Genomic DNA, 20,594 nt, shown 5'->3' with positions numbered 1-20,594 from the left:
ATACAGCTAATGGCCTTTCTAGACTATCAGTTCTAAGTCAACAGAAAAATATGATCATGGGGTTTTTTTTATTGTAACATAGCTAGAACAACAAAAAAGGGGCCCCGATTTTATGGGAAAATAATTATTTCAAAAGCACCTTTCCTCCTTCATATAAATCAAAGTTTTGTGTATTTTTCTACAAGATTCTACATGGCAACAAACTAATTACTGTTCCAAAAAAGGCACACTCTGAAACTTCACAATATCAAGGTATAGCACTGAAAAATTATTGTTATATGTAAATTTACTGTTCTAATGCATACCTTATTAATTTTTATAGTACATGATTGTAGAAAGGGAATAAATTTAAAGGTCATTATAAGAGTGAAAATTTCCATTACCTTCTACAGTAAGCAGTAACAGAGAGCAGTGAGCTCTCCAAATACTTGTTATATTCTTTTATTTTTATTTCCACAAACCATGTTTGCGGAGATGCAACTCCTGCCTCCAAGATGAAGATCTAATGCAAAACGCGATGCCTCTTATGCCGAAATGAAAAGATTTCAAAGGAAGTGTAAGTAAAATAAAGGTAACTTCAAAGTTATATATTTGTATTAAAAAATGTATTAAAAGTAAAGTGACCTTACAAAGAAAAAGTGCCAGAGGTAACTTCAAAGTTATATATTTGTATTAAAAAATGTATTAAAAGTAAAGTGACCTTACAAAGAAAAAGTGCCATTTCAATAAGCTGAAACATAAGGAAATTATAGGCGATTATCACAATCGGGCAAGCCTCCTTTTCCGTGCTGCAAAGATCTCTCGCAAACACATTGGCTGAACAGGCTGATTGTCAGTCATTCCAGAACCACATTGTTCTCTCACAGACAGCAGCTTTCCTGCAGGCTTGAATTGTTAGTAGCTCTGTTACCAATATTGCCTGCTCTATTACTTCCGTTATCAACTACTGAAGCTCCCTGCTATGCTGGTAACAAGACTCTGTACATTTTCAGTAATTAAAAAGTGAAAAGGAAAAGAATTAATCAAATTTTAGCCTTGCTGATTTCATTAATGAAAAGATGGTGTTCTTTTTAGAACAACAAACAATTAGAAAAGCTGCAGTAGTATATACTGTCATACGAATTAAATCTTCTTTCCTAACTGTGATTAGGAAAAAGTTTCTATGAACAGTTTCTATTACACAAAAAATAACTTGAATAAACAATTCCTAAGGCAGATGCCATACTGAATTGGGAAACAGAATGAAGACTCCAAAACAGCCTAAAATATGCTACATTGAGTATTTAGAAAAAATTTAAAATCCAACAATTTCAAGAAGTGCATAAAAAGTAATTCTAGTAACTGTCCAGTCATCCCATCTTAACTTCTGCAATGTAGATGATGGAACAGTAGAAATGATGGAATCACATCACAATTTTTTTATAAAACAGCTGGAAAAAATGGTCAATAATAAAACTGATCTCACACATTTGTGCTATTGTCTTTACAGTTATTCCTCTTTTTAGCAGTATAAACTGTTATTTAAGATTGATGCAGCAGTTTAAAATTTAAAAAACAAAAAAAGTATTTTAAAACCACATAAATGCTAACTGCAATAGAGACACATCTTAAAAATGTAAGGAGACAAAGAAGAATCCAACTGTTCTTGCATATTTTCAGGTTACCCATAAAGGCAAGCATCCACAACAGCAACTTCCATATCCACAGCAGGCTGGCAAAGCAGGTCACCATCTCCCCATTTTTAAATATTTGCCTTGCCACAATTTAACAGATGTTCTAGAAATAGAAAGTATAATCACTACATAAAAGTTCTAAAGTACAATTCTAGGGAAAAGCCAACTCCCTGTCTTTGGATGCAACATATGAGGCATAAAACTTCAGCAGACTTCGACTAAAAGTTGCTTAAGCAGTATCAAACTTTAAACAAGTACCCTAATTCTATACATAAGGAATAGGTAACGAAATGTAGCTCTGACAATAAAAGCCCTGAAGTCATATTTGAAGCATTTTCAACATTTTGCACGCAGTCAGTTTCGTTATTGCCACTTAATACTCAAGTTCACCCCTCACTATAGTAGCAGAAATCAGAAATCCAGGTGCTTGTTATTTGAAGAATTCAGGTTATATTTAACCGAACATTTTTTCTACTATTAACAGTACTCACCAACTACAATAACAGAAAAAGTGAAAACATAAATTCTAAAAGGACCTCAGCCACATGCCCTAAATATGATCTAGGCATTTCCCTTCTCTGCTTACCACACATTCTAAGAATTTTATTCTTCCATTCTTCCTAAAATAAAAAGGCAACTAATGTAAGTCAGGTATAAATACTGTGAGTTTTCATTAAGCAACATGATCAGGAAGAATGCAACAACCAAACCCAAAACAAAAACGAAAAAAAGAAAAAAAAAATCTAATACCTCTAACCAGTTATGCCCAGGAAAGACTTTAAGAAGAAAACAAGCATACAAGATTATTTTCTCAAAATATTCTCCCAGAACCACACAAGCACACATGCACACAAACACAAGTTAATTGAAGTAGAAAAGGCCACATGATACATATCCAAAAGCAGGACCAAACATCAGAAATATGAATATACTAAACACTCCAGTAATTGTGTTAATATAGTGTATCCCTGACAGTGATGACTTGTACGACACAATGAAAATCAACATCTTAGTAAAGGAAGAAGTAGAAATTACATTTGTCCTTAAAATACTTTTATCCTGTGCACAGGTGGATTGTTTTAATCAAACTTCCATTTAGGGAGACAGTAATACCAGTAATCAAGTAGCATATGCCTACAACAAAATTCACTGCAGAATCCACTGACTTCTAGACTGTCTTTCCAAATTTTATAGCAGTTAGCCTGCAGAATAAGGTTATATTAATGTACAAACTAAGCCCCAAGTAACAAACCTTCATGCTTCTGGGACATACATTCCTTGTGCATTCCTTATTGGTTCTGACCTTGTGAAACACATTGCAGGACGAGAGGATAAAGGGACAAACAAAAGGTCAGAAAATGTTTACAGGCAAGATTTTGTCTACTTACAAAATAGAATCATATAATGGTTTGGGTTGGAAGGCACCTTAAAGATATGCAGTTCCAAGCCCTCTGCCACAAGGCAAGGACACCTTCCACTACACCAGGTTGCTCAAAGCCCCATCCAACCTGGCCTTGAATGCTTCCAGGAATGGTGCAGCCACAACTTCACTGGTAAGCTGTGCAGGACTAGAAATACAGTTTTGGTGTGTCAAATAGCTATGTGAACACCACTGTCTTCATACTGACATGATTAATATGATTGTGGCAATGGTTCCACCAATAATGTGAAAAGACACTAATTTTAGATGATCACTTAGATGTTGGTTTTCATTGTGTGGTACAAGTCATCATTGTGAAGGAAACAAATTTTCTCACCACCCTCACAGTGAAGAGTTTATTCCTTATATCTAATCTAAATCTCCCCTCTGTCCATTTAAAGCCATTTTGTTCACCATACATGCCCTTGTAAAATGTTTTGATTATATCCTCTGAGTCAGGGGCTGAGGGTTTGCCGTTTAAAAATGGTCCTTCCCACAGTATCGTCATTATTCTCATGAGGGCAATGGCACACCCAAAGGGCAATGGTAACCATCCAAACATCAGTATACAGGCATAAAATGAGCCACTTCCTTTATAACATTACATCAGTAGACAGTCTTGTGGCTAAGACTTCCAAGAACTGATCTGATCATCCTTCAGCTTCTTGCATTTCTACCACCTACTGAACAGGACTACAAAGAGCACATTTAACCTTGAACCATCAAAAATGTGACAAGAAACACCTCTGCAGAAGGCATAGAGCTTGTCATATTCCACTTTTCTGAGCATAGGGTAGTATCCTGCATTATGATTGGATCATGATTGATGGGCCATTTTATCAGTTCTTGTGTAAGGCCTGGATGCCCCTGTTTTGCTATCTGATCCCACTGGGTAAGCAGGGCTGTCGATCAGTGCAGGCAGAACTTACTAGATGATGGGTTGAAGGCATTTTTCCTTTCAGCATCCAGTATCAGAAGTCAAAGGGCAAGCAGCAGTCATAACTCCATTCTCCACCACTGCAGATGCTGCCCAGACTTGCACATAGATGGTTCATTCTTCTTTTTCTGTTAGGATATAGTTTTCTTAGCTTGGCAGCAGCCTTGGCTTCAGAATCCAAGGAACATTTCTGTCTCTCTTTCTGCCATAGTGTGCTTTCTGCCATGAATTCCACTGGTTTGACTGGTCTCCTGCTAGTTGTGTATAGTACATTTCAGGCATTTGGACCCATTCTGACACAGCACAACAACACGTGCAATTTTTTTGCTTTATCTGGTCAAAAGCATTTTAGTGTTCAGGCCCCACTCAAGTGCGGTTTCCTCCCTGGTGGCTTGGAACAATCACAGTGAACTGACTTTATTTTGTATGTATATTCACCAAAATCCTACCATTCAAAAAATAATTAGTTTCTTTTCACATTATTGGTGGAACCATTGCCACAATCATATTAATCATGTCAGTATGAAGACAGTGGTGTCCACATTGCTATTTGACATACAGAAACTGTATTTCTAGTCCTGCAAGTGCCTCCACTTCATTCCTTTTTGACTGCAAGTCTCACATTCAGTCAAATTTCAGCTATCCTTATTATCCACCAGTTGGGCAGTGTTTCCCTATGCTATGATGCCATCAGCACACTCCATGTGATCTGGGCCACTGTACTCCTCCAAACCATTTGCATAAGTCTGTGACAGATGCTGGAACTTTGCTTCTATCCCCATGGTAGGTGGTTCCATGTCTGTTGTGCTCCCCTCCAGGAAAGGCAAACTACAGTTTCCACTCAGGGTCCAGAGCAATCAATAAAAACACACTAACTGTGCCAGTGGTCAAATACCAGGCAGCACTTTTTTTTTCCTTTGAGTTATACTGTAGTTCTAGCATAATATTTCAGCACCAAAGGGTGCTGCTGCCTTATTCAGATCTCTATAATCCATGGTTAAATCCAAATCCCTGTTGGGTGACTGCACTGGCCAGAGAGGGCTACTAAGGGTGAACGCACACAAGTAACTATTCATCGATATTCTACTTCTACAATAACATAACTTATGAGATAGCCCAAGTATGTTATGCAACAGACCAACGTAGCTGTTAGGTTTATATTCTTGTCTGTCCACTGCATTGCAGCTGGCTCTGATGAAATTCTACCCACTCTACTCCTGCAATTACAAACAGCTAACACAGCAAAGTGGTGCTCTGGCTCACATCCACAACTGCTACATCACAGAGCCTTCTCTTCTCCAGGCTCAACAGCCCCAATTCTCTCAGCCTGTCTCCATACGGGACATGCTCCAGTCCCCTGATCATCCTCGTGGCCCTCCTCTGCACTTGTTCTAGCAGTACCATGTCCTTTTTATGTTGAGGACACCAGAACTGCACACAATACTCCAAGTGAGGTCTCACAAGAGCAGAGTAGAGGACAGGATCACTTCCTTCGACCTGCTGGTCACACTCCTTTTCATGCAGCCCAGGATACGGTTGGCTTTCTGGGATGCAAGTGCACACTGATGCCTGATCATGTTCATTTTCTCATTGACCAACACCCCCAAGTCCTTCTCCTCAGGGCTGCCCTGAATCTCTTCTCTGCCCAACCTGTAGCTGTGCCTGGGACTGCTCCCACCCAGGTGTAGGACCTTGCACTTGGCATGGTTAAACTTCATGAGGTTGGCACCAGCCCACCTCACAAGCATGTCAAGGTCCCTCTGAATGGCATTCCTTCCCTCCAGTGTATCAACCGAACCACACAGCTTGGTGTCATCAACAAACTTGCTGAGGGCACACTCAATCCCACTGTCCATGTCAGCGACAAAGATGTTGAACAAGACCGGTCCCAACACCGATCCCTGAGGGACACCACTCCTTACTGGTCTCCAGCTGGACACTGAGCCATGGACCACAACTCTTTGCATGCAGCCATCCAGCCAGTTCTTTATCCACCAAGTGGTCCACCTATCAAATTGATGTCTCTCCAATTTAGAGGCAAGGATGTTGTGTGGGACAGTGTCGAATGCTTTGCACAAGTCCAGGTAGATGACATCAGCTGCTCCACCCCTGTCCATCAGTTCCGTGGCCCCATCATAGAAGGCCACCAAATTGTCCAGGGAGGATTTCCCCCTAGAAAAGCCATGCTGGCTGTCACCAACCACCTTGTTGTTTTTCATGTGCCCTAGCATGCCTTCCAGGAGAATCTGCTCCCAGATTTTTCCAGGCACAGAGGTGAGACTGACTGGTCTGTAATCCCCTGGGTCATCCATTTCCCCTTCTTGAAAATGGGGGTTATATTTCCCTTTTTCAAATCGTCGGGAACTTCACCTGACTGCCATGATTTTTCAAATATGATGGACAGTGGCTTTGCAACTTCATTTGCCAGCTCCTTCAGGACCCGTGGATGGATTTCATCACATCCCATGGACTTGTGCATGTTCAGGTTCTTAAGATGGTCTCCGACCAGATTCTCTTCTACAGTGGGCCTAAGATCTTCATTCTCACAGTCCCTGTGTCTGCCTTCCAAGACTTGGGTGATGTGGTCAAAGCAATTGCAAGTGAAGACCGAGGCAAAGAAGTAATTAAGAACCTCAGCCTTCTCCAAATCTAGGGTAATATATCCCACAAGACAACCTGTTGGACTCTGGGCTGAGCTCAAACATGGAATGGAAGGCTACATACAGAAACCAAATTCTGCCCTTCCACCATCTGTGACAGTGCCTCTATGTACTGGTTTACTTGGTTATCCCAAGTTAATCCTTTCTCCCTTTCTCTGGAAAGTTAAACTGCAGTTGACAGTACAAATTTAAGAGTGAAGCTCAGTGCTTTTCACATTCAAGAGTCTACCTCAGCCTTTGCTTATAAGGGCTTCAAATAGATATGCAGACTTATACTGTATTGTTGTATTAAGCTGAAAAGTTATTAAGCAACATTTTCAATTATGAAAAGCATCATTGACATTTTTTGTAAAAAGGAAAATAACAGTCATTTAACTTTTCAGCTGAAAGCATTTATCTGCACTAAGAGTTAATTGTTTCCAGAGAACTGCATAACTACTCTATGAAGTAAAACAGATTCAGCATGTTAGCTTGAGCTCAGATGAAGAGACCTCTATGCGGACTACCAACTGGACAAAGATCCCTGACATTTTAAATAGAAATTTCCACTGCCAAGGTGTTCTAAAGCTGGGAGTATCATACAGTACACACCTCTGCCTTATACTAGGACACAAACACTGAATTCTCTACCGCTTAGGGTCTGCAAAATTGTGCAAGTGTTGGAGCAGGAAAACAACAATAGTAGGTTATTCCACATAATGGTTTTTCATTTGTTTTTGTAAGGTAATTTGTCTTTCCATGACTAAGGCATGACAAAATCAATCAGCACAACTCGCTAAGTACATCATTACCGTTGCTTTCCTTTCCTGATCCTGACAATATTCATGGAAACAGGTAAATATTACACTTTCACTTTAATTTTTCCTGCCTTTAACAGAATTACACACTTTCACATTTCCCACAGCTATTCAGACTACTGTTTGTGTATGAAGATTGTCTTAATGGTGTGAAATATAAATTAAGCTAAGGACAGTTTAACTCTCATCAATTTGCTCCTAGTGCAGTAGGTAGAATTCAGCAGTGTTCTCTCACTATTAGTGATCCAAGGGACAAGCAAAGAGAAACTGTTACTGCACTTGTCATAGAACAGCATCACACAGTTTTAGGAACTGATTTACAATCCTTTTGCATCACTAGCAGATAATATATTTGGGATATAAGACAACATACAAGGAACTAGGCAACCTAAAACCAAATCAAAGGAAACTCAAAATTAGCAATGTTGAAGTAACATTGTTGAAGTGATCTGCAGATCAGTTTTCAGTACAAGTTGTTCCCCTCTCTCTAAGCAGCTGCATTTATATAATAAGTGTATTCCATGCATTTCAGCATTTCCCCTTTAAGAATAATTTAGTAGCAAATATTACTTCAGAAAATGAAGTAATATACACATGACTATAGGAGGGACAGGCATATTACCAAAAACCTTGTCCCCACTTATTTATGCCAACACTTTGCACACTAATTTGGCTTTCAGTTGAATAGAATAGATTAATTGGAAAGTAATTAATCTGAAAGTCAGAATAATAATTTATGTGTTGCATGTCCCTGTGGTTCCTTCCCCAGTGTACCAATACACCCTATTCAAAATAGCAACTAAAATAACACTAGTTTAAAAGCTAATTTCTCAAATTTATTGAGGGGTGTTCCCATTTAGAGATAGTAACACCTTTGTTTTTGCAGCAAAATGAAAAGGTTTCTGGCTTGTACACTAGCAGAACTGCTAAACAAGCATCACCAATATCAAAGATGTTTGTCTCTCCCTAAACGTATTAGGGTCTCTGAATAAGAGTAGTTGAATATAAGGTCCAGCTATTGCTTCACTAAGTGCACAAACATAAGCGAGCAAGAGAAGTGAAAATTACAAAATACTCCATTTCTGCATTAAAGACATTTACACTCTAATGAGGACATGGTATAGAATTGCATTGCAGGTACCAGTTTAACAGTCTGCTGTTCACTTAAACTGAACAATGACATGATACTTCACAGACTTGCATCATGACAATTCTTTTATTATTAAAGAAAAAAATCAGTAATGCTAGGTCTGCATCCAGATGTGCAGAAATCTTTATACTTCTAGCTGTCACACTTGGGACTACTTGAGTATTTAAAATAAGATACACCATTACCCAGTGTATCACATCTGCAGTTTGATGCAGAAAGTCCAAAAGAGACATCATGACCAGACTCTGCAGGTCAGAACACTATAACATCATATACTTTGTATTTATGCTTGATATAGGGCAAGAACTTCCCAATAGTATTTTGGTTTGGTTGGGGTTTTTTTGTTGGTTTTTTTTTTTATTGTTTTCACTGATCATTTAAATATAAACTTTACCAGCAATAAAGATTAACGTTTCCTAGTTAATCCCTTAAATAGATGAGAAAATTACTTCAATATATTCCTTTCAAATATATTTTTTAAAAAGATCAAGAGGAAGCTCAAAACAAGCTTTCCTAAAAATTTCAACCTAATTCTTCATAAGCAATTGAATGTGTGAGGATATCTGTAAATAAACACTATACAGAATGAAGTCCCATACAGTGAGAAGACACCTTGCCTTAAACTTAAGGTTTTTGCTTGAAGTCACAAATTTATCTGTATGATGTCATGTTGTATAGAGTTTTGCACCATTTTATGCTTTTACATGACATAAACATCCAGTAAGCCATCTCTTCAAATTTGGCCAGAAGAAAATTTATGTAGTGTTATAAAGTACAAGTAAAAAGTAGTTATAAAGTACAAGTAAAAAGTAGTTATAAAGTACAAAAGTCTCATAATGGGACAATCTGTTTTATATTTTTTTATTATTAAAAGTTAAAAAATGGGAAAGAAATACAGCTAAGATATACAGGATAAAACCATGAGGCTTATGACTATCAATACAGTTTCAGAAAAACAACCAAAAAAAAAGAAAAACCCAAACCAGTAAAGGCTATAATAAAAGTAGCAATGAGTGTATGTGAAAAGCCACAAGTAGATTGCTACCTTTAAACACACTGCTAAGAGATCTATAAAACAAAGTATAGAAAAATGAAAATGGAAGATGTTAGCAAATTATCACAAAAGTAAACAGGTTAAAGAAAGAAAAACGTCACTACAAAAGTAAAAATGTGATAAGCTATGGATTTTCTTCTTTTCTCTTGAAAATTAAATAGTTAAACAACGTACAATACATTTAAAAAAGAAAACAACTGGCAGGATCACAATAGCAAACAACAAAAATTTCTGCAGAATTTCTATTTTAAACATACTTTTACTGTTAATTTTAACCTTAGGTCCTTCTGAAAACATAAAGATGCATAAACATGGTTCCTGTGTCAATCAGCAGCTCTAACTTGCATTATGAAAGATATCTACTTTTATAACTTTTGCAACTTTGATTTCCATTGTTCTGCAGAATTAAATATATGTAACTTAGTTTAAGCAAATAATATCTGGGGAGAAAAATTCTTGCTTTCCATGCATCGAAAACCCACTATGAATTCATAGGAAGCTAACAAGGAGATTTGACTCTTAACTGATCAATCATTCATTTTTAAAGCATGAAAATACTTTTTCTAACTTACAGATTTTCAGAGCCTTAAAAATTGCCTAAAAAAATATTTCAAAAAAATCCTATTCTTAAATTAACCATGACACTCTAAGACATATGTTTTGGATTGCTTGTCTTTTGAGTATTTAATTTACAACTTCACATTTAAAGCTTTTTTCAGAGCAGTGAAAGCTTGAAATTTCTTATTGTTTAAAAGGAAGATTCATGTTCTCAAACAATCACATAACTCTAGGACTAAAAGCTCTAAGGATTGCACACTTGAAGTAAAGTGGCTAGAAACTAATGGAAGTCTGCATGATCCCATGCATCACATATATTAAGTATGATTTGACAAAGTTTTTGTCCTAACAGATGAAAGATGCACATCAAGATCAACAACAGTGTATAATACTTCTATTCACAAGCTCAGTTTTCAATTACTACTTAATGTTTTCTAGGACAGTAGAGGTGTATGCAGGAAAAATATGGTCCCACCTACGGCACACAGCTCTTGTCCTTCCTCACCACTTCTTCAGCAATGTTTCTTATTGGTTTCTCACTGCATGACACTTTCATGCATCAGTCTTTGCTCCTCAGCCCAATTCTGCTTCATCTATTGGAACATTTAATAATAAACTAGTGCTGTAAGAATCATCCTTTAGATTAAATCTTAAGTATTAATACATTAATTGTACAAATGAGGTCAAAGCCATAATCTCAGACTGTCTGGAGACTTGGGAGACAGCATAGCATTGATATAACCCTGTTTTTTTTCCATTCTCCTGCATACCCAGAAAGCTACATCTTTTGTTTAAAGTGTTTTGCCAAGTGCAAGGTCCTACACCTGGGTTGAAGCAATCCCAGGCACAGCTACAAATTTTACTGTTAAGCATGACTTTTTTAGTTTTAACCCTACAATTTTGCTAACAAAGATACAACCAACTATAGGAGAAATACGATTCTGAGAAGAAAACCTGTGCAGCAAATACAGCTCCTGAATTTTATTAATACTTAAATCCATGCATCCTGTTAATATTCTCTGTATTTTATGAAGTATTGGTAACTATACGAGTTAGCATCTTTGGGCAGTCTACAGTTTTAAATGAGACTGCTTTGGCTAAAGATGAAGTTATTAATACTTATTAGTCTACAACACAGTTTTAATCTAGTCTTTGGAGTGCATATTTTTGAAAACTTAGGATCCTGCTGAGACCTGTCTTTTTTCTGGACATGTATTATGAGTCCCTCTCCCTATCTTTTCAGGTACACACTGAAAGGGCAATTAGTACCATACGTACATCCTATAAACAGCTCCTCCAAGAGAACATTGCTCAAAACATGCTAGGCCATGCTTGTCACATGCATGCAATAAAATGTTGACTTTGCACACAAAACGGATTAACTCTATGATTCACAAAAATAAAAAATGCCTAAAGAATTACTATCTGTTCCTTGATGATTCTTCATCACAGACAGTATTTATGTTATTATTGCACAGTCCTCAGCCCTACCAAGGCCAACCATTACACAGCAAAACAAGCAACAGAAAGCAGAGGCAATAAGGGAACACAGCAGAGACTCAACAATCTTTACATTAACAATCAAGTACCATTAGTGTATATACAAATACAAATACAAATATACACACATACACTTGAGACATACCTTAAACGATGGTAAGACAAAAATTGCCATTAGTACCACTGTTAGCACACCTATTTCCCTACAGAAACTTATGTTATGGGATGCTGCAGAGAAGACCTAGCAATGAAAAGCTATTTTCAAGCTACTGTTACATTTTTAAAGCATTCCATTTTACTTCAATACAGTTATTTTCCTTTTTTTAGAAAAGAGCCATTGTACGTGCACAAGCTCTCTTTCAACAAATTGAAAGGCATACACTAGTGGACAGAATAGCAGTTTACAGAATAAAAGAAAATTACATATAAACAAAGTCTTCTTCAGTGACAGAATTAGGTAACACTTCCAAGCCAATCAAGTTAAGACAACTCAGTTTCTGAAGCAACAGATCACTGCTTTTTGTTTTTGAGGGGAAAAAATAATCTAGAAATGCATAAAATTATAGATACTAATTTATTTTGTTTATCAGGAAGTGATGTTGATACTCATTGACCTTTCCTTTAAGCACTACTTTAACTCATGCATTAAGTTGTCCTATAAGCCTTGAAAATACACGTAGTTTTGCCATCTCTACTTTCAGTCACACTTCAGCACCCCACACGTATAAATACTTGGTTGTCTGGTGGAAAAATACCAAGGAGAGCAGGGTAGGTATTATAAATTAAAACTCTCTAACAGCTCAAGAGACTGTGGATGTCTACAATTTGTACTCATCTTCAGAAACTTACAAGCTTTATAAGGACAGCAAGGACTTCTATACCTCTCTGAAGTGTTATTACACAGAAACAAGTTTGCTAGCACTGACAGAAACCAAATGAAAAGCAGATCACCTACTTTTGAGTTCAACATGTTTCCTCCACAGAAACTGAATTTTGCACTACAGCTTCCACCACATCAAAGGTCTCATAATGTGCACAGAATAACTTTACAGAAGTTCATTACAGATTTCAAACTGGCTGTGTTTTGCGAAAGGACAGGTAACCAAAACAAGGGGGAAGGAAAAGACACGAAGCTAGAGTAATTTTTCCGGTAACATAAGATCAGAACAAATAGCTCATCTCTATAACATGGAGCAAAACGGAGAAATTAGAGACTAGAAAATAGAAACAGGTGAACTGACAAATCAAAAAAAAAAAAAAAAGAGTATGAAAATGAATGCACTATAGTGGGTAGTAAAGTGAGAAAATGAACAACAAAAAACCCCACAGAAATGGAACCAGAAAAAAGATCCTAATCAAGCCATGCACAGCTAGATAGGAAAAGAAGGCCTAACAAAACCAGTAAGGATTACTTGTAATTTATGTATTAAACTAAGACACCTAGAAACACAAGTCAGTAAAATACTCAGATGTTACAGGTACTATACTCCTTTAATTTGTAGTCATCTTTGGGGTCACTGTGGCAATATGCATTTATTTCATGCTGACTGCCAAACAGAATTATAACTGTTTCCAGCCTAGAAAATGTTACGGTTAAAAGGGTGAAGGCATATAGAACAATGGCATCATTCAGGCTGAAAAAGACCTTTAAAACAGAGAAACCTCTGCCTCTAAGGGTTGTGCACATTTTGCACATTCAGATGCAGCCCCTGAAGTTATGTCGTCATGCTGGACAAGTGCAAAAATGTGCTTGAATCCTCTATTCAAAAATATCTATGGTCTTTTCCAAATATTGCAGTCTAGAAATTTCCTAGTAAGCAAGAACCAAAAAGTTGGAATGATACTCTTAACCAAATCACTGCAAAGTGCAGTGGAACAGATCTGCAGTGACCTGCTTTTCATAACACCTCGGAGGTATTTCACATCCGTCTCATGTGCCACTGAACATGTAACTACCATGTCACCTAAAGACAGGAAAAGGGTTACCAGTCCCCAATTTTGTTGGGTCTCATCCCAAACCAGAAGACAGAGATTCTATTTCTGCCTATTCCCAAACAGGTTGTGCATCATTCTTACTCCCCATGATTAATACAACCATACTCCCAAGAGATTGTAGTGTTTTGTTTAAACGGTAAGATCCTACTGGGATGTACTGACCCCACCATACACTTGGCACGTGTAGCATGCACACTTGCACTCATACTTGCACAGAGTGTACATACAGAAACATTGTTTTGATTCCTTTGATTCTGGTATTTGCTATTGAGAATCATCAGTCTTTTCCTGAACTTTAAATGTTATTATAATGTCCCATACCATTTAATGAATAAGAATGGCAGCAACTTAAATTACTTGTAGTACAGTCTGTCTTTTTCCAGTGATATCCAGTGATAGGACAAGTAGCAATGGGTGTAAACTGGAGCACAGGATGTTCCATGTGAACATCAGGAAGAACTTCTTTACTGTAAGAGTGACAGAGCACTGGAACAGGTTGCCCAGAGGGGTTGTGGGGTCTCCTATGTTGGAGATATTCAAGGCCCACCTGGACAAGTTCCTGTGTGATGTACTCTAGGTTACCCTGCTCTTGCAGGGGGGTTAGACTAGATGACCTTTTGAGGTCCCTTCTAACCCTTGGGACTCTGTGATTAAGAAAGTTCATTGCAAAGATAATGGTTAGATTATTGAATCATATAAGCATTCATACCACTGGACTTTCAGGAAATTCTGGGTGTGGTTTCCCAGTCAGTTGGAGTAAGCAGAGGCAATCATGCCATTCTCCACCTTTGTATTTTCACAGCATTTCCTGCAGTGACTAAGAACTGCAAGGCAGCATGGTAGCAGAATAATTTACTACGCAGTCTACACATGACAATTGCTACACCACAAGGGGGTGCAGAAATGCACTGATGAGGTTGATGCTGCAATTCTGGCAACAGCCCTGGGTCTGAGAAACTTCAGCTAACAGGGAAACAGCACAAGCAAGGAAGAGTGATATCAACAGCAACAGTCAAAATACTTTTCCCTTTTCACCTACCCACTCTGCAACACCGTGTCCAGAGCACTATCTCTTACTTGAGCATAAGTCACATTTCCAGACCTGAAAAGATATGCGGTGTTATTGCATGCTGAAACGAGGGGGAAAGAAAAAAAAAAATCAAAAGCAAGAGTGCAATTCCATGCAACTGTTAATGAGTGCAAAAGAAAAGAATTAATAATTGTACCTTGAAACAGCGGCTGTAGGCACACTTTTATTACATAACCAACTCCCATCATCATGTTTTGACACAATATTATGTTTAATCAGGATATCCTTTAAAAGAAAGTCAACCTAAACACACTTGTGCATACCACCTAATACCTCTAGAATGCTTCAATTAGCACAGGATTAGTTCAGCATAAAACTTTATAAATACTTCCTGGTAGAACCCAGCATACTTAACTGCTTATCTCCCCCACTAGGTACCTTAAGCAGATCAATTTTCTTGACTACATAACAAATCAAATAAATAGTAGCTCAACAAGTGGTAAGGAAACTACAAGATTGATTCATGTTTTGCTATTCTCATGCGTCCAATTGTGACAGGTGATTCCTGTTTCAGATTATATCAGATAATAACAGTCAACAAGTTTGTTCCGTGAACCCCAAACTCATAAGGAGAAACAATTCAATTCATTCTAGGTCTACATTAGATATTTTTCAGCAGCACTTAACTCAAGGTGGGTTAGAAACAGTGACTGAAGCAACTACAGGATACTTTTATTCTATGTAGAATATAAATCAAAAAAAGGCTTGCAAGCCAGAAACCTAAGGATAACAATGTGCAGGTGGTTGACATCACTAAGAGCTTGAATATCATCTTCCAAAATTCAGAAACACTGTTAAACCTGAAGATTTAATCTGGTACTGGACTGGGCTGAATTTAACCTGCAAATATAAATTCTGCTGCTGTGTTTACTGCTGTTCTTGTTCTTTTCCCCTTACTAGCCAACAAGGAAGCTACTAATCTCAGTTAAAAAAAAAAAATACATACACATATATATATGGGCTGCCTTCAATAGTCAACAAAATAGTATAGTTCATACCATTAGTAACTTCTTCGAATTTAATTATGTGAACTTGAATCACATTTTCCACCAAATGCAATAATCTTAAATAAGGAGCCTACTTCTTTGCTACAAAGCAGGGGCTTTTTTACAGCTTTCTACAAAATCTTCCTGATCCAAATAAAAACTGCTTCTCTGTGTTTATGTATTGTTGTCCTCTCTACATATAAGGTTTAGCTCTAAATCAGCCTCAATATCCCACAGAAATAAATTAAGGCCTGTATTTAATTTCTGGATTAATGTAAATGAAGTGAATGAAGTGTAAGTTTACTTCTTTCACTCTTCCTCTTCTGAAGGCCATTTAACAAAAAAAAAAAAAAAGTCACAAGCTGTTTACCAAAAGTTTTAGGTAGGGCAATCACAGCTTAACAGCCCACATCTTCAGCTAACAGTCTGAAATCTCAGAAAGTACTTAGCATCTTTTACCAAAAAAAATCCTTAAATAACCAAAAACCATGGCTTCCTGAACTGTCACAGTCAATATATAACAATTCCAAGCTTACTCAAACATGCAGTTATCATCAGACACCTGTATTATTACTGGAACAACAAAAAAGTCTGCTTCAGAAAATTTCTTAAAAAAATCCACTCAGTTGATTCACCTTTATTGTGCCCTTCATCTTTGCCTTACTCTCTGATAAGCAAGTTTATTAGGAGGATGCTATTTTGCAATGATTTGTACATTTTAAAAGAACTACATACATTTGCTCGCGCTATTTCTACTCGAAACATAATTAATACCAACTCTAACTTATCTTTAGTATTAGCATCTCAGGGCAGTATACTGCCTAACGCATACCTCTTTTTCCATTCTCTCTCAACTGAAATAACAAATCCTTTATAAAACTTAAAGAAGTTTGCATAAGAAACTCATCATACTAGTTGAAAGATAATAGGAAGACCACATGAACCATACACTCAGTTTAAACGGCAATTCCACAACCTAAGAAGAAAAAAAAATTATTCCCAAAGGAATTAAAATAAAATTATAAGTAACTTATAAGCACAGCTAACAGATTAAAACAGATTCTCACTCCAGTGAGAACCTTCTTAATTTTCTTTTGAAATTTTCCCAAAAAGTAGTTTCAAAGCAAATATGAAAAAGAAATGCTGATACATTTTTGAATAAAGATATTTCCAATGACTATTGGCTTTTTCTCATTAATCAGCATTTACACAAGATTGGTTTTGTCAACCTGCTTCCCTATCAAGGCTTCCACTGCAGCATATGAAAATATGCTAGAAAAGTTTGAGCAGTACTGCTTTGATCTGTCAGAAAAAAATAAAAAAAAAAAAGAGCACTAAAGATTTTACAGGTCACTGAGGGCCAGGACGCACTCCAACTTAATACCTACACATTTACATTAAATTAGAAGTACTGTCTTCAGTGATCATTTCCATTTTCATGTATGTGTACTGTTATGATGAAAAAAAAAAAACCCAAAAAAACCCAAAACCAGTAATGCACTTTACTGACATTAGGCATAGTTAGTTTCCAGGGTCTGCCGAATTTCCCACTATGGTCAAACTTCCCAGGCTTAGGATTTTGAAACATCAATAGGCAAAAGAAAAATACACCAGCAATCACATTTGCCCTTAAAAACTAGTGAAGGAAGTTAGCAGTACACATACTAAACTTTGTTTTATTATTTACTTTCAAGTTAAGAAAATTTACGAAGACATCTGACAGAAGTCAGTGCTCATCACACTATCGCAGCAATGGGACTCAAACTTGCCAGAAATACTCTTACCCTCCGAGGACGACATACCATATAAACGTTTATCACTATAATAACTTGCGTGTACTTAAGGCCTTCAGCACGGTCTATAAAAATGCATTTAGGACTACATGAATAACCATCCCGATTATTGATTAACCTTGCAGAATGGATGTCACTCAGTTCACTTCCATATATGCACCTCTATTGGGTACCAGCTGCAGAGAGCAGCACCGCCGCGTTTTCTTCTGCTGCATTAAGGTACTTGAGGCATAAAACTTTAAAGTTACCACATGGAACTGCAATCTGTAAAAGCTCATCACGACGCCCGCTCACCGTTTTTCAGTACGCTAGGCGAGGTAACCCTACAATAAGGCTAAAAGCCCGACAGCAAGCAGCAGCACCCGAGCGGGGGGCACCACCTCGGCCGGCAGCCCCGCGACGGCATGGGCGAGCGGGCGGACCGAGCGCCGGGGCGCAGCGCCCGCAGCATCCCGAGCAGCAGCTGCGCTCCGCTTCCAGCGCGGCACGGGACGCCGGCCCCGCTACCGGAGAGAAGCCATCTGCGAGCAGCGGCACGGAGGAAACGAGCCCCCAGCTCAGCTGGGAAAGAAATAAAAGGAGAACGAGGGGATGGGAAACAGAAAAAAAAAGAGCGAAGAAAGTGGAAAGAAAGGAACCCAAACGCGCTGGATACCACAATTCCTGGGGAAGGCTCTCGGTCCCTCAGCACCCTCCGGACATCGCAGCTGACTTCCTCCGTCCCCAAGTACCTGGTGGAACGGCCCGCGGCTATATCCCCACCCCGAACCCGGCCCCTCCGAAACCCGGCCCCCCTCCGACACCCACCTTTCCCCTCGCTGCGCGACCTCCACCGGGGGCGGGGGGTAAACTCCCTCGGCCCCCATCTCCCCACCCCCGGCGCGGCCAGCCCGCTGCTCCGGAGAGGAAGGAGCGGGGCCGAGTCGGCCCCTCGCCCCCGGAGGCCGCGCCCCGCCCCACGAAACACCAGGTGAAGCCTTCCGGGGGGTGGCGGACCCCTGCCCGTCCCTCGGTGCGGCCGGGGCTCCGGCGGCGGGGCGGCGGCAGGCACTAACCCATCCATGGCCCAGCCAGCAGAACCGGCGCTCACCAGGGGCCGGGGGGCGTATGGTGGGGCGGCAGGGCAAATGCAAGAATGACAGCGAGCGGCCCCCGCCCCGGCAGTTGCGCATGCGTGGTGGGGGCCGGCGGCCGGGGTGTGAGGGCAGCTACGCGCCCGGCCCGGCTTACCTCAGCTCCGCCTCCGTCATCCCCGACCCCGGCTTCCAGCGGTGCATGGGGTTTCTGGTGAGCCAGACCGGAGCTGGGTGCTGGGGGGTCGTGAGGTCTAGCGTATGGCATTGAAGAAACATGTAGCCTCAGTCAAATGGATGAGTGACAAGACAAGTCTTGCCGTTACTGAAGTCCTGTGAGTCTCAGGATTTCGATACGCTTAAGTGAGAAATAGAGACCTGTCACAGTTTCTGAGATAAAGAGCTTTTTATATTGTGTCCCTGTAGAAATACGAGATCCAGACGTTTCTCATGCCGCTCCTGACATGAATCATCCAAGAACATGGGAGGAGAAACAGCTTCACTGCAAATGGTTGAATATTCTGTCAGATGCCAGTGCTTCACATGTGGAAGTCACAAGTGCGATAAGGATGGGTAGTGTGTACAAGTGGGGTTTAGAGGGAAATAGTGGATAGAGAGAGGCCCCATTAGTGTCCCCCCCCTTAAACCCCTGCCACGAACAGGAAGGATTAATGTGTACAAGAGGTGTCTTTGTGTTAAGCATGGCAGATTGTAACAGTTGCTTATTTGCACAAAAACCAATGCACATAATCTGAAAGTAAAAGCTAAAAGGTAGTGAAGACAATATAATATTAGAAGCGGGGCAGATCCATCTGCTTTCAAAAGCCATGTGCAGGTTGGTGCCTTTATGTGAAATCTTAGACATAAAGTGGAAGAAGGCTTGCATTTTTATTTGGTCAGTGCCTAGCACAGTCACAGTACATGACAGCGTCCTTCAGAGAAAACAATGGGATTTGTTACATATTTACATCTTCTGGAGTTCACTCAGTGCAAGACTTGGCCTGACACACAGGCTTTTGATGATTACAGTTCTCAGTCCTCTCTCCCTTTTTGCAATGAGAATATGTTTAGCAAGTGAGCTGCAAGCACTTCCTGGTAGATTGATTCCCATTATCTGTGCCCTATGACCTGCTGGAAGGTATATGCTTTGATTGTGACAGGACAATTTTTGAGTCCTGCTGTAGGAAATTAGTGGAGTGACTGCAGAAAAGCTGTTAGGTAGCAGTTTAGAATCATAGAGGCATACAGTGGTTTGAGTTTGAAGAGACCTGAAAGATGACCTGGTTCCAAAGTCCCATATTTGTCAAGTATTTGGCCCAATCCCTACCTTCATTAAGGAGCACATACAATAATAAGAACTTTAGGGTTCATGGAATATACACATCAAAATGGGAGGCTGGGCTTGATCAAAGGCTCTAAGTTGAGAGTCCTGTTAACTAAAAATAGAATGACACATTTTCAGCTGAAGGTTGTGAATTCTGTAGTTGCAAGACACTGCTATCTATCATCTTTTTTCTCATTTTTTTCGCTCCCCAAACATGATAGCATACCAGCCCATTTCTGCTATTGCAGTTGCCAGTGTCGCTAGCCCCTATCCTGTACTGGGGAAATAACCTGACCTTAAAAAAATACTTTTTTTTTTCCTAACAAACAGGGTAGTTTTTAAACCAGGTTGGACCAATAGTCCAGGTCAAAAAGTGTGTCTCTATGTTGTATTTCTAGTTTGGGACTGTTAGAGCAGGAAGCAAGAAAAGCATCTTGTAGAAAGCATCTTGTAGAAAGGGAGAACTTTCATTTCCCTAGTGTACCTCCAAGTTTTAGTGGTTTTATAGCACAACTTCATATGTTGTTCAAACTCAGCCTGAATTCTTATATCTGGGAAAAGTCGCAGTCTTAAGCAAAAATTGT

General features: G+C 39.1%; 1 protein-coding gene across 5 annotated transcripts in view; it reads right to left on the bottom strand.

The window, feature by feature from the left end:
• PTBP3 (polypyrimidine tract binding protein 3) overlaps positions 1 to 18,542 on the bottom strand; it is a 54,954-nt gene extending 36,412 nt beyond the window's left edge. For 3 of the 5 annotated variants that reach the window (XM_034073138.1, XM_034073141.1, XM_034073139.1), the window contains exons 1-2: positions 18,421 to 18,457; positions 14,784 to 14,846 (exon numbers count right to left, since the gene is read on the bottom strand). The gene's annotated coding sequence lies outside the window, so the exon portion shown is untranslated. Of the gene's footprint in view, positions 1 to 14,783; positions 14,847 to 18,420 lie in introns of all 5 variants that reach the window. The other 2 variants (XM_034073142.1, XM_034073143.1) reach the window with 1 other exon arrangement.
• Positions 18,543 to 20,594: the final 2,052 nt, after the last annotated feature.

Source organism: Melopsittacus undulatus, chromosome Z, assembly GCF_012275295.1.
Source record: "Melopsittacus undulatus isolate bMelUnd1 chromosome Z, bMelUnd1.mat.Z, whole genome shotgun sequence".
Taxonomy (NCBI): Eukaryota; Metazoa; Chordata; class Aves; order Psittaciformes; family Psittaculidae; genus Melopsittacus; species Melopsittacus undulatus.
The sequence above is the reverse complement of the archived record's forward strand: the minus strand, read 5'-3'. Positions and strand labels throughout refer to the sequence as shown.